Consider the following 15,405-nt stretch of genomic DNA (forward strand, 5'->3'; position numbering starts at 1 on the left):
AATCCGTGTTGCCATGAATATTTTAATGCCTATTCCTGTTTTACTTTAATGGGTTATTTGTAAAAGAAATTGTTTTCTTCTAGTGTTCCTGAACTACTGTCATAATTTTTAGCAGCACAGACATAATTTTCCGATGTTCCAATCAGATTCTTATCTCAATTTCTTATGACGTAGCTTCTCTAAAGGTTTGGTTACTTGAGAGTTGAGAATGATGTCTCCACCAATGCTTTTTTTTCAGGCCATTCCAGATGATGCTTCAAAACTTCCAAAGTTTCAGAAGATAATAGAAGTTACATCTGAATTTGAGACTGCATCATAGGAAATGGAGTTTATTTCCGGAACTGATGACAAGGATAGACGGTTAAGTGACTATGCTCAAAATATTGAAGTTTATTTTGCTTCGAGGAAGAAGAAAGAACTAATGGCAAAGGCTAGGAATCTAATTCTACAATGTGATTCTTCAATTCCTCCAGTGAGTACATCGGATAGATAGGCCTTTTTTAACGAATCAATTGGAAAATTATACTCACTTAAGTAATGGCTCTTGTCTTAGGAGTATACAAGGAAAAACAATAGCTCAAATGCTCATGGAGTTGCAGAAGATTTTCCTGAGCAGCCTCCTGAACTTCTTTTCATGCCTGAGAGATGCATTATTTCTAAAGCAGGAGCACAGCTGATGGAACTAGTGCATCAAGTGCTTCCGTAATCTTTCATTTAGTAAGAAGATTTTATGTTGGTACTAACACACTTATCAAAAAAGCAAAAAAGTGTGTGCCTGATTTGCAGTACGCAATCATTGTATCAGCTCTTTATGCCTTTGAACCTCTTTGGAGAATATTAGTCTGTGTATGGAAATGTTTAACCTTGTGGAAGATAGATTATTACTATCTATAGTAAATATAAGATTTACAGATTCAAATTAATTTTGTGACTAGGAAAATTACTATACGAGGATGAGCTGCCTACTCAAAACTAATAAATGGAGAGACGAAAAATGAAATGAAAATAAAATGTTCCATGCATTTTGGTGGTAATGTCCAAAAATTTGGATGAAGGTTCTATAGAGTGCAGATGATAAAAGTGTACTGGAAGGGGTTTATTCTTTGTTGTGCACTCAAAGCCCAGCTGATAAAGATTTCTCATTTATGAGATTAAAGCTTGCTTTTCTTTGGGATGTTTTTTTCCCATGTCAGTCTGTTAGATCACCATCTGTTTTTTAATGTTCTGTAGCCCTTTAGTATCATATGTCATCACTAAAAAACAGTTTCCATATTTTCCCTTATTAGTAAAATGATGATTATATTATGCAACCCCTATAAATATATTCATTATCTAGTTATGAATTATGATGGACACTCTACACGGTGCCCCTCCTTGCAAATGGTCTTTATGATGTTGGTGGATCATTTCAGGATATTTGCCCTGTCATCGGCGAGTGTCTAGGGAGTTTTACTATCTTTGCAAGGGATGTTCTACTTACGTATGAAGCAATAATACCGCCTGTGTTTGTGCTCAAGAAGCATTTACAATTACAAATGATGGATTTCCTTTGTTAATTGCAAAGTCTTACATATTTAAAATCTTTGCATGGGCATCTTGTACTTTACTCATTGGAGGATTTAGTTATATCCATTAAAGAGCTTGTAGCTTATTGGGTGATGAGTTGGGAAAGGGACACACGGTTTGGGGGGCTTCTTGTTCAGAAGGGATTCTTTATTGGGCACTTGTACAATGGTCCATTGATTTATTATTGGGTACTTGGGTGATGAGTTTAGATAGGGACACACGGTTTGGGAGCTTGCTCATTTTTTTTATTTTATTTTTTCTTTCTTTCTTTGTAACTTTTTTTTTTCTGTCTTGTTGTATGCATGATATCTCATCCTACAGTTTCCCTTTTATTGTAATAAAAATATATTTGCTTTAACAAATAGAAATAATAATGAAAGAATGATTTCTTGTTTAAAGGAAAATTGAAAATAGGTTTCATGGGTATATAGGAGGAGTGTTATGAACTTTTAAAATCATTTCATGATACTCAGATGACATGAGTTCTTGCAAATTCTAAACTTGTGTTAATTGCTGTTTGTTTACGCAGAAAATAAATGCACATCGATGGCTTCTTGTACATGCATGATCGATTTCGAACTTCATGGTTTTTGCAATTTTGGCGCTGATGGGAGGAATATGGTACTACTATGCATGCATACTGCTGGATTTTGAACTTCCATCACAAGGATTTTTTGTGTAGATATTTTGATACTTTTGTTTGTGTGGTACCGAAATACTCCAAAAATGAATTGTTGTTTCTCTTATTTTTGGTAATGATTGGAATTGGTTTATGTAGCTTCCATGTGAAATGAAATTTCAGTTTAGATTCTCATTCATAGCTCTATGTGGTTTTAGTACACAAATTATTATTATTATTATTATTATTATATATATATAACACTTTTTGCCACGACCATTTGTTGTAAAAAACACCCAAAAGTATTGTCTTACCGCGGCCATTTGCTACAAAAAAAAAAAAAAAAACCAAAAATAATGTCTTGTCACGGCCATTTGCTGCAAAAAAGAACCAAAAATAATGGCGGGAGAAACATTTATTGCCACGACTTGTGGCAATAAATACTTTTCGCGATCGCGTGCCTGTGACAAAAAGAAATTAATTTATTTTGACAATTAAACTAATTCAAATAAAAAACAATGTCTTGCCACGACATGGTCGCGGCCAAATGTTCATTCTCTTGCAGCGGTGGCAAAAATCGTGGCAACAAACTTCTTTCCACACCCTTTTTGGCCTTGAGCGAGGCTAAACGTTGTTTCGTGGAAAAACACATGTTGCCACGAATTTTGGGCTTTTTGCCACCATAACTGACCACGGCAAAAAATCATATTTTTAGTAGTGTCTTCTGTGGTAGATGAAGAGGACCCAACTTCGTACGTTGACCTCGTCTTCTTAAAGGAATCTGATATGTGATCAGACATAACATCTTTTTCTCTCCGTCTCCGATTTTGTTGTGCTATAGTTCTTTGATCGATATCTTTTTCTCTTCGAAGACTTTGTGCAATAGATCTCCGATTAGGAGGTGCAATAGAGCTTTGAATGGGAGACACAATAGATAAGAGATTGGGAGGCACAATAGATCTTCGATTATGAGAAATAACAGATAACACATTAGGAGCCGCAAGATATCGTTGATTATGAGGCACAACATATAACCTATTAAGAGCCGCAGGAGAGCTTCGATTAGGAGGCACGACAGATAACCTATTAAGAGCCGTGGGATATTTTCAATTAGAAGACACAACAGATAACCTATTCGGAGCCGCATTAGATCTTCGATTAGGAGGCACAACAACAGATAACCTATTCGGAGCCGCATTAAATCTTCGATTAGGAGGCACAACAAATAAAATATTAGGAGTCACAGTTGATCTTCGATTAGGAGGCACATATACCAGATTAGGAGACACAACATTTCTTCGATGTGGAGGCACATATACCAGATTGGGAGGTTATGATATGGAATTGTCTGGGTGAACTAACGATTCCCTTCCTCTCTCTTCAATGCGCTCTTTAACCATGATTGCCTAGGAAGAGTCAATTCGCAAAAATTTGGAAACACGCAAAGTTAAAGAATCAAAACGAAGCTCTAATCAAAGAGCACAGCGAAGACTCAAAGTAGTAAATAGTAGAGCACCTAATTGAAAAGCACTGAAATACATTAACTTTCAGATATATTTAGGAATTAACATAGAAAATTCTAATTCAATTAAGTCTTTTTTTCAGCTTTTGTTCTTTTGTAAGAAGTAAGAAGAGTTAGTTAGTTTATTTACATTCTCCACTATTTCATAAAAAACATGCAAATTGCATTAATAACAGGAAGTGGATTCTCCACTATCGATGTAAATATAAAAAAAGGAAACCAACCAGCAATGCTCGTAGACTTTTCCCACTAAAGTAAGACCACTAGTGGAACGAAGTAAGAAATTGCCTTCACTTACTTCTGAACGGTCAATTTAAATAAAATCACTTCCTATTAAATAAAAGGATTCGCCACTTCCTATTAGATAGATTGAAATTATAACAAATTGGCAAGAGTTTGAGTTGTCGAGATATATCTAGGAATTAGCAAAGAAAATTCTAATTCTAATTAAGTCTACATTTTAACCATCTATTCTCCACTACCGATATATATCTAGGAATTAACAAAGAAAATTCTAATTCTAATTAAGTCTACATTTTAACTTCTGTCATTCTCCACTATCGATGGTAAAAAAAGGAATTTGAAAGTAACCCCATTAAACGCTCTAGTAACGACACCAGCACAAAGTTAAAAAAAAAATAGCACACCAGCACAAAGTAACGACACCAGCACAAAGTTAACAAATACCCATTTCTTAATTCAAAAAGAAAAAACAAATAAGTTAAGGGGTTCAATAAAATTCGAAAAGAAAAAATCAAATAAGCTAGAGGGTTCAATAAATTTCACCTTAAACGGCTTTAAATTTCTCGGAATTGGAACAGCAAAATACTTTGTGACTACAGAATAGCAACGACGGCAGCTTCGATCTCTCGGAAGTTGTCTCCACCTCCAGCAACGACACCAGCACAAAGCTAAAAAATAGTACACATTTCTTTGATATCAATTTCTTAATTCGAAAAGAAAAAACAAATAAGCTAGAGGGTTCAATAAAATTCACCTTCGCAGCTTTAATCACGTCTATCCTCCTTTATAGCAGTGCATTGTCTGCCTCCTGCCACTCTCCTAGCATCCTACGAATGTAGCCGGTCAATATATTTCTCATGAAACGCTAGGTTTTTAATCTGCTTTAGAACTGTTGGACTTTCAAGTGGTGCTTTTACTTTGGTGCCCTCGAACGGAGAGAGGCTTCTTGTGGGGTCGACAATGACCTCTGGTGCGCTTCGGAATTTAAAACTTTGTTTATCCAGTAAGCATTTTGGAGCGGAGGGTGTTTCTGGCTCTGGCGGAGTGGAGGGTAAGTAGTGGAGTCGACTGTGTTTTAAGAAGATTAGAGGAAAAAAAAAAACCCAAACTCGTCAGTGTTCTCTTGGTTCGAACCCGCGACTTGTGTGCGAAAAGCCTGAAAAAACAAAACACACTCTGGACCGTCAGGTTAATAACTACTCAGTAGCCGTGGGATTTTGGTAGAAATGATTTGGGCCGTCCTTTATTATAGTTTTGTCTTTTAGTGGGGAAAACACCCTATCTTATTAGATAGATAGTACAAAATGCCGCGAAATTTCTCAATTTATTGGGATATATATATCGAAAATATAGCTAACCAGCATCGATATGTGGCCATATATCCTGGCAAAGGAAACTCATTTTACCGAGTATTTATCGATAATATTGCGATATTAACTGAAAGATATCCTAAAAAAAAATTATGCCGGCTCATTTAGTTTGACTTTTTTGAGTATCAATCCAGCAAATAGCCCATGAAAATTGAAAATGCGTGCCCCCAGGGATTTATTAGTGATTCATCTATCATTATTATCCATCTCCACATGTCTTATTATCTATCCTTATTGTAAATTTCAAACACATTTTAACATGAATTATTGATTCTAAAAACTTGAATCCACATAAGATCCATTTTCTCAAAGCATTGCATACTTGCAAGCTCAAAATTGCCTCAGAACTAATGCTCTTAAGTATCTCTTTCTCGTTGTGACCGCACTATTGTTTAACCAATGTTTTGTTTTCGGTTTAACTACGTCACTTCCTTAGTTTGATGTGTTAAGAGTTAATTAGTTTGTCTTTCTTTTGTCAAATATATTTCTCGACAAGCAAGGAAGTACAATAATCCGATTTGATGATAAAAACTACAAATAAATTATAAAATCTAATTTAGGGCATAATGAAATTTTTTAACAAGAAATTAGATTAACTTACCAAACGAAAATGACTTGGTAGCTAGATAAACCCACGAAGAAATTTTTCACTTCTGTCATGGTGCTCCCAACTTACTGAAAACTAGTTAAATTACAATATCTATATAACAAATTAGGAAAGTGTAAGGCCTGTAGGGCCTCCCATCCAATGACTCAAACAACTATCAAGTTCTCATGCTGCTTGTGACATGGCGGAATTTAGGGCTCTTAATTTGGTGGTATGTTGATTAATAAACTTAAATTGACCCATAGGATCGTCTCTTTTTCTTTAAGTCACACCAATAAAATAGTGGTCAACAAAGATTGCATGGACTTGACACTCTAACCATTTCGGCTGGGCTTTTTACGTTTGACCTCTTTACACCATTTAGGTTGTTGCAACATTGACTAGACACTCCAACCATTTGGTTTGAGTGTTTTTAAGTCGATGGACTTGGGCTAGGATTTTTACGTTTGTACCGTATGGCATAGGCAAATACTAGTTATGAAACAAATCAAAGGAATAGTAGAGATTGTATATATTCTATGTGTTGTTTTAGGAGTAGCATATTAATTCTTTTTGTACTACTACTACTTTGTGTTTTTTGACAAAAGTTGAGGGTGTGCAGCTGAGGACCCTTGCACCCCCCTTGGCTCCGCCCCTGCCCATAACCATTAGCTAGAAGCTTCTATCTTCTTCTTCTTCTCAAGCTTAAACTCTCCACTCTATCTGTATAGAATTGGCATGAAATTATCTCCACCATTTACCCACTTTGTGATGTGAATTTACCAATCTAATTTATGGAGTTTCTTCAAGGATTTGAATCCTTGTGATTTGGGTTTGGGTTGGCGCTTGTCAATAATCACTATTCCGTATATAAATATTCAAGATGAAAAAGCAACTACAAGACAATAAACAATCTTGAGCTAGTAGATGCACCAGTACAAGCACTAGAGGAGCACACACTTGAGCTGATGTTGTTGCTCTTATTTGGGTGTTTTGGGTTGATGAAATTTTCCACTCTAAATTTCAATGTAGTTGAACTTTTGGGTGTTGACTGGACTTTTCATTGGCCATGAATTTGATTTTTATTCTAAACATGTTTGTAACCACTTCCATTCCATTTATTTAGTTAGAAACCATAGTGTGAAATTCATTATTTCTACTAACTCATTATCGAATATATATATATAATATACAGTAATTCTCTAAAAAGTAGCTACTTAAGTTAATTTAAAATAAGTATGTACGTAAAACTTCACCTACAAAATGAATTCAAATATAATTTTTTTGTGGTTATGAAGCACTCACCATAATAATTATCTTCCCAAAATTTCAGCTCATTTGGAAACGTCTAAGATAGATAAAAATTGTTGTCATCTTTAAAAAGAAATCTAACGGTCCAGAAATGTTAAATTTTTGTAATTATTTTTTGCCAATGTTAGAGGTTTCCAAATGACCTAAAATTTTGTAGAGATGATCTTAATATTGAGTATATCATATCCACAAAAAAAAAAGGTTTAAATTCATTTTGTAGGTGAAGTTTTACTTACGTAGTTATTTTAAAGTTAACTTAAGTAGCTACTTTTAAGAGAATGACTATATATATGATTTTTTGTAGATATAATCTACTCTTCATGGATTATATCTCTACAAAAAATTAGCTCAATCCAATATTTCTAGCCTTGTCAAACTTAAAATTATTTTTAGACCGTTAGATAAAATTGCAAACTTAAACACTGGAAGATGACAAAGTTCCACATATTGGATTGAGCTAATTTTTTGTAGAGATATAATCCATGAAGAGTAGATTATATCTACAAAAAATCATACACTAATTCATTGTTGAAATGCACTTTTTGATAGGATGTATAATAAGGATGTCACAGTTAGGATGTCACCCTAGCATATATATATATAGCCCGGCTCCTAAAAGGACCTTAAATAATGACCAAATCTAAAACAACTACAATTTTACCTAAAAAATTATTTAAAACTTAATCTTTTGTGCATATGATCTACTAACCATAAAGAACATCTCTACAAAAATTCAACTCGTTTGATATCCTCTAACTTAAATACAAATTGTTGTCCATTTTTGAAAAATATCTAACGGTCCAGAAATGTTTAGTTTTTGCAATCATCGATTTGTTTTGAAAAATTATGATATTTTAGACCGTTTGTCATGAAATCAATTTTACCAAAGCTTAACTTGCCGGTGTATTAGGCGGTATATAAGCCAAAAATATCGAATTTTGAGAAATCCGATATATTGCTCCGACATGATATTTTGTTTAATGATTGAGATAAAGAAGGAAAATGATGTGATAATAATGTGCTTGGTTGTTATTTTCAAGCTTTGGTAGCAACGAAGTTTGTCGAGAAAACAAATCAATTCTCAGATACCAGATAAATTCAAAGAACATAGACAAATCACAAAAGCCCCACTAGGAGTTGTTTTTACATAAAACTAGATTCAAAACCCTGATTCCAGTCTTTATTAGCCTAAATTCTGTTGACTTTATGAATTACGTCTAAATCCCACTCGGTTTTTAAAAGTGCGAAATAAAGGTTTCATTTTCGGTAAGTCGCGAAAAAAAACCAACCATACCTTATTTGTTTTTTCAAAATACCGTATATACCCTTTTATGGTATTTCTTATTCATTTCTTCAAAATCCCAAAATTGAACACATTAAACTTCAATTCCAATGACAGAAATGAAAGAAGAAGAAGAAAAGAGTATCATCTAATTAGACGAAGAAGTAAAAGAAGGAGACTTCAAAGAATTAGAAGACTTGTTTTTCAAAAAAATTGGTCATTCCATTCCTTTAAAACCTCAATCTTTCACTTTCGATCTTCAAAACCCACCAACACATCCATTAGCAGTATCAGAAAACCCTCCAGCTCTATTTCTCGCTCATTCTCAAGGTAAAACTTTTTATTTATTGTGAATTAGGGTTTTATCTTATTAATTGAATTGCAATTTTTTAAGGTTTTGTGTGGCGAGAACTAAGGATGTTATCGAAGGGGCGAAAGAGAAAAAGGGTTGTTGTATTGAGGAGATGAGTGTTGTTGATGTATAAATTGGTAGAGTTCATATTGTAGACGTGTCCAGAGATTGTTCGACATTGGCGGCTTGTGTTGGTGCGAAGATATACTTCTTCGAGATTGAGTCGCTTTTGAATAGGGTATAATGTTGTTGAAATTTTGAATTTGTTGTTGTTGTTTTGGATTTTGTGGTAATTATTTTCCTGTATTTGTGACAGATATTAGATTGGAAAATTGGGCAAATGCATACTTCCTCGGTGTTAGATACAGTGAGATGTGCTCGACACTAGCTGAATGTTTCAATGCATGGATCACTAATGAGCGTTTCCTGCCTATTACTCCTATGCTTTTTGGAATCATGGAAAAGATGATGGAAATGAGTTGGAACAAATTGGAGGAGTCTATGAAATAGAATTCCATTTTATGTCCAAAAATGGAGATAGTATTGGCTAGCAAGGTTGAAGTTGCAAGGACTTTGAGGGTGGTTAGATCCAATGAAAATCAGTTTCTAGTTCATAGCGATGTTATTCATTCATACTTGGGCCGGGATATTTTTACGTGGTAGTGGAGCTTTTCAAAGTTCAGGGGGTGCGACCGCCCCCACATGCACCCCCTAGTTCCATCTATGCATTCAGTTGATTTGATGAATAGAAAATCTACTTGTAACTATTGGCGTATTAATAATTTCCCTTGCATACATGTTATCGCCTGTATTGATAGTAAGGGGATAAAGGATATACGATGATTGCGTTTAGCCAATGTTATGGCTACATTGATGAAGGATATACGGTGATCGCATTTAGACAATGTTACTCACATTCTATCAAGCCAGTTCCGAATAGTTCTATGCCAAGACGTATGCTTGATTCTCCTATGGTTTATCCGTGTAGTCCGAAGATTGATCCTGGTAAACCCAAGAAGAAAAGAATTGACAGCACCAGTGTGATTTGTTAGTCTGTGATCAGTTTTGATGTTCTCGGCAAACCATATTTTTTTTGTTATCTTAATTGAGATTTTTAAGTTTGGTCTTCTGACATTTGTTAATGAGAAATTAATACTCATTGAATACTTTTATTGAATGTTGATACTCATTTGAGATTATTCGCTAGTCGGTTTGTTTTATTTTTCATTTGTTATAATGGAATTTCATAGTCTGTGAAATGATTCATGTTGCAGTCGTCATTGACAGTACAACATTCATATTACAGTCATAATTGAGATTGCAACATCCATGCTGCAGTAGTGATTGACAGTGCAACATTCATGTTGTAGTCGTAATTGGCAATGCAACATTCATGTTGCTGTAAGAGTTGAGAGTGCAACATCCATGTTGCAGTCGTCATTGACAGTGTAACATTATTCATGTTGCAATCGTAATTGATAGTGCAACATTCACGTTGCTGTAGGAGTTGAGAGTGCAACATCCATATTGCAGTAGTCATTGATAATGCAACATTCATGTTGCAGTCGTAATTGACAGTGCAACATTCATGTTGTTGTAAGAGTTGAGAGTGCAACATTTATCCATGTTGTAGTGGGATATTGCACAAGAACCATGCGTGAGATTTACTTTTTTTGAACCCATCTCTTTTAGAAGAGACCTCTCCTTTTAAAATGAGTGTTTTTGTCTCTGGAATCATGTACTCATAATGCAGACAAAGCTAAACTCATTTGTTAGAAACTTGGAATTTAGGAAGCAACTGACTGAAGTATTCAACATGAACAAACATAGGATATTAACATTTAAGAACAAGCCACCACCAGTTGCTTGTGACCGTCAATAATTGTAAACGTCCACAATTGGAAGATTCTTTTAGAAACATGGATGTTACACAATTGTAAGCACACAATACACTTGATAAACGATATTACAAAAATAATGCTATATACACATATAAAAGAATCTTGGTGGATTTGAATCACCATCCTCTTGGGATTCTTCTCCCAAGTGCTCTACCTTTTTGAGCTAAAGATCCATTCTTTTTATGTTAATTTTATCACGACAATACTTAGAGTACATTTGAATCATAAGTAATAAGTGCACTTTCTATTGTGTATAGTCATTAAGTTCTTTAACATTCGTATATGAGTGCACGTAATCTCAATTATTTGATGTCAATGTAACAGTGCAATATCCATCTTGCAGTAGAGGTGACAGTGTAACATCTATGTTGCAGTGGTAATTGACAGTGCAACATTCATGTTACAGTAGGAGTTGACAATAGTTGTTGCAGTAGCAATTGACTATGCAACATCCATGTTGCAGTAGTAATTGACAGTGCAACATCCATATTGCAGTAGGAGTTGATAGTAGTTGTTGGAATAGTAATTGATTGTGCTACATCCATGTTGCAGTGATAATTGACAGTGCAACACCCAGTTGAAAACAACATGTAAAATCAGACAACAAGCATCAATAGTTAAGTTTCATGTTCATATATATATATATATGTGTGTTAATTTCAGTTTTATTTTGTGCTTTGGTTGAATGAACTTGTTTCTTGCTTAGATTTAGTTTTATATATAAAGAGAGATTTTAAATTTAGTTTCTCATCTTTGTAGTAGTTGGTTGTCTTTTGTTTCAAGTAGATCTCGGTTTTTATTGCACAAAATCGGCGGAATTGTCATTAATTTCTTAATTTTGAATTTCCATGTTACATATTTCAAACTTTCAATTCAATTTGGGGGAAGGGTTTGCTTGTTTGTTTTTTTTTTCAAACTATTTAGATTTATGTTTGGAGTAGATGGGGTGGGTGAGGGACAAATTTGTAATATTACCAATAAATTGACCGGATGGGCTTTTGATACAATTAGAAACAGAGAATGGGCTTGAAGCCCAATGTTCCAATTTAATTACTGAAAAAAGACACATACTTTTCTAATTGGGTAAAAAGCCCACCCGGTCCATTTGCTTGTAATATTACAAATTTGTCCCTTAAACAGAAATCAAAATTAGACAGATAGATAAAAAAAAAAAAAAAAAAAAAAAAAAACCCCTAGTTTCCCCAAATTAAACCCAAATTTCAAAATGAAGAACAGTAATGAAGAAAAAAGTAACGATTCAAGTGATCATGTGCAAGCAAACACAAAATCAACTCCAAAAAAAGGACAACCAGACGACAAAAAGGTTAAAACCCAAATTTCATTGATAGTTTCACCATTTTGATATACTAGGATTTTCATTTTATGAAAAATTGGAAATAAATTAGTTAAAACATTTTGAATGTATTCACTGCAACATGAGTGTTGCATCGAATATACTAGGGTTGATTTGCACTATCACTTACCAATGCAACATGGATGTTACAGTGTCAAATCCGACTTCAACATGAGTGTTTGGATCTAATGTAACATGAGTGTAATTTAAGGTTTAAATTAGTGATGTTTGTTTGAGTTTTGAGGCATGTTGTCCACTGAAACATTCATGTTACAGTCAAAAAAATACTACAACATGAATGTTGCAGTGGAAATTTGTTGAAACAAGCTACTAAATCATTAATTTTCTTTTAGGTTATGCTGCAAGGGAAGGTCGATATTGTTGGAAAATCTAAATCTAAACTGAGCCTTCCCAAACGAAGTAAGGATACTACTACCTCAACAAGTGTAAACCCAAAAACAAAAGGCAAAGAAAAGGTAGAGGAGAAGGGTAAACAAAATTTGGTGAAAAGTGAGTTGTTGAGTTATAGGTCCAGTTTGAAGTCAATGGTTGAGATTGTGGATTTGATTAGAGGCGACATAACGGAAGTGCATAAGGAAAAAATGATGGATGCACCGTTTGCAAGTCTTTTTAGTGTCTTTATTGATAATAGGTTGAATGTTAAGACTACAATAAAAGCAAACATTGATGTTTGTTCAATTTTGGAGACATACTCGGGAGTAGATGATGAGTTTTGTGTTGGGGGTAAGATTGTTAGATTTACCCTGGAAGATGTTGAATTGATTTTTGGGTTGCCTTTGAAAAGGGAAACTGTCGTGTTGCATACAAAAAGTGTAGGAAAAAGTAACAAGGTGAAGTTTATGAAGACCTACTTTAGGAGAGAGGATGAAATCAAATTGTTAGGAGTAAAGAATGAGATTACAAGTATTGTAAAAAATATTGGGATGGAAGACGATTTTGTGAGGTTAATGTCCCTATACTTGACTACGATAATCTTCTTCCCGAACCTAACAAGAATCAATTGGTCCTTTGTTCCACATATCGAAGATTTAAATAGGATGAGAAGAATCTCATGGCCGAAAGTAATCCATGGAGAGTTGATGGATCAGATAAGACGTAAAAGGAACAAGCTTTCGACGGTTTCTGGTTGTGTGCTTACACTTTTGGTAGGTTTCGTTTTGTTTTGCAAATGAATTTTATTTCTAATACAATCCTTTTTGCTAACACTTTTGTTTCAAATTGTAGTATTGGTTGTGTGAGCATACAAAGATAATCACACCAATAGATGGATTTGAATATGCCGAGCCTAGAGTTTGTAAGTGAAGCTTGGACGTACTCCGAGAAGTAATGGAGAAGTGTCCTCTAAAGGATATGGTCCTAAAAATGTAAGTCTCATGGTTTTGTCTAATTCCACTAGTACTATGAGTTACTACAGCAATATGAATGTTGCAGTGTCAAATTCTACTACAACATGGATGTTGCAGTGGCATATGGATGTTGCATTGTAAACTCTTAGTGCAACATGGATGTTGTAGTGTCAAATGCCACTGAAACATGAATGTTGCATTGTAAACTCTTACTGCAATATGGATATTGCACTGTAAAATTCCATTGCAACATAGATGTTGCACTGTAAACTCTCACTACAACATGGATGTTGCACTGTCAAATTTCACTGCAACATGGATGTTGCACTATCAAATTGACATCAAATAAATGAGTTTGCATGTTACTTTTGAATTTTAATTGTGTTTTTTGTGCACTATCTTCAGGTATTATTCGAATTGGGAACTAAATCAAGCAAGGAGGAAAAATTGTTAGATCTCAACTTCAAAGTTGAAAGAGAAGTTGTTTCAAACGAAGAAGCCATGCGAATTAAAAATGAAAACCTAAAAAAGGTTAATTGATGAATTGAGATATAATCAAAAGAAGGACAAGAAAGAGATAAAAAATCTCAAGAAAGAAATCCAAGTTTTGGATGAGGAGAATATGAGGTTGAAGGAGGAGAAGAGCGAGTCGTTCAATGATACTTTTATAGATGATGAGAAGCAATTAGAGATTGTGCAGTACGATGATAGTGTTGTGCAAACTGAAAAAGAAAATTAGATTAGCAAAAGAGGTCCGGAAACAAAAAAGAATGAAGAAAAAAGTCCATTGGTCAAAAGGGTAAAGAAGGCATGGGAAGATGAGTGGAAAGAGTTAACACTTAGTGCAGGGATGGTTATGGACCTCATGTTAGGGAGATTCATAGATAGTCAGGTAAGGATAACAATTATAGCCTCACTACTAGCTTAAATTTGATTAGGCTCAATAGCAAATATGTCGATGAGTTTTGTTTTGCAATGGATATCCCAATACAATATGAATGTTGCTCTGCTACCTCACATGGCAACATGGTTGTTGCACTATTACAGTGGCATCAAATTAATGAGAGTAATATAATAATTAGATGTTAATGATTCTTAGTTTTTTTTCTACAGATCATTAATTGGTATGGTCGATATTTGAAAAAAAAATGTAAAGGGAGCTGAAAAAGAGATATTTTTCTTCGATTCTTGTCTTTGGGTAAAGTTTGAACTTGTACTATCTTTTATTCTCTCCAAACATTATTTTATAAGGAGTACGTCTAACTTCATACTTTCATTTGTATTCAAGACCTATGTAAGAGACAATCTCACTGCAAGTGTAGAATCACACTTGATTTCCGAGATAGAGTCTTTGGGCGACGATGTCATCTTATGCTTTTTCCCTATGATTCATGGAAAGTACAAGAATGACAAAGTGAGAAATCATTGGACTCTACTCGTTTATAACATAATCTCAGACAAATGGGCTCACTACAATTCAATACTTCCAAGAAACAAAGAAGATATTTGCTTACAAGATATAGAACAATTGGTAAGTTGAACTTAAATTTTGAAATGTAAAGTTGAATTGTGTTATCTAGTATCTAAATGATTGATTTCACTTATATTGCATCAAATCCATGTGTCGCAAGTGATCAATGACAAAAGGCGTATGGAATGGTTAAAATTAATAAACCTTAAGCCAACGATAAAATCTACAATTTGCACACAACAAGATCTAGAGTCGTAAGTGACTGATGAATTACTTGGCTTACTTCTATTGTTAAATTTTGATGTAGAGCCCTGGAGTAGTATGAATGTTGAAATAACTATTCTTAATTTTTTATGTGGCAAAGCTGTATAAGACCTCAGATTATTTTTCCATTATTTCGTAACAATATAATATTTAGTATTTCGGAATTTGATATTTATTTCTTGGTCAACGGGCTAGTA

The sequence above is a fragment of the Coptis chinensis genome, chromosome 9 (assembly GCF_015680905.1).
Source record: "Coptis chinensis isolate HL-2020 chromosome 9, ASM1568090v1, whole genome shotgun sequence".
Classification (NCBI taxonomy): domain Eukaryota; kingdom Viridiplantae; phylum Streptophyta; class Magnoliopsida; order Ranunculales; family Ranunculaceae; genus Coptis; species Coptis chinensis.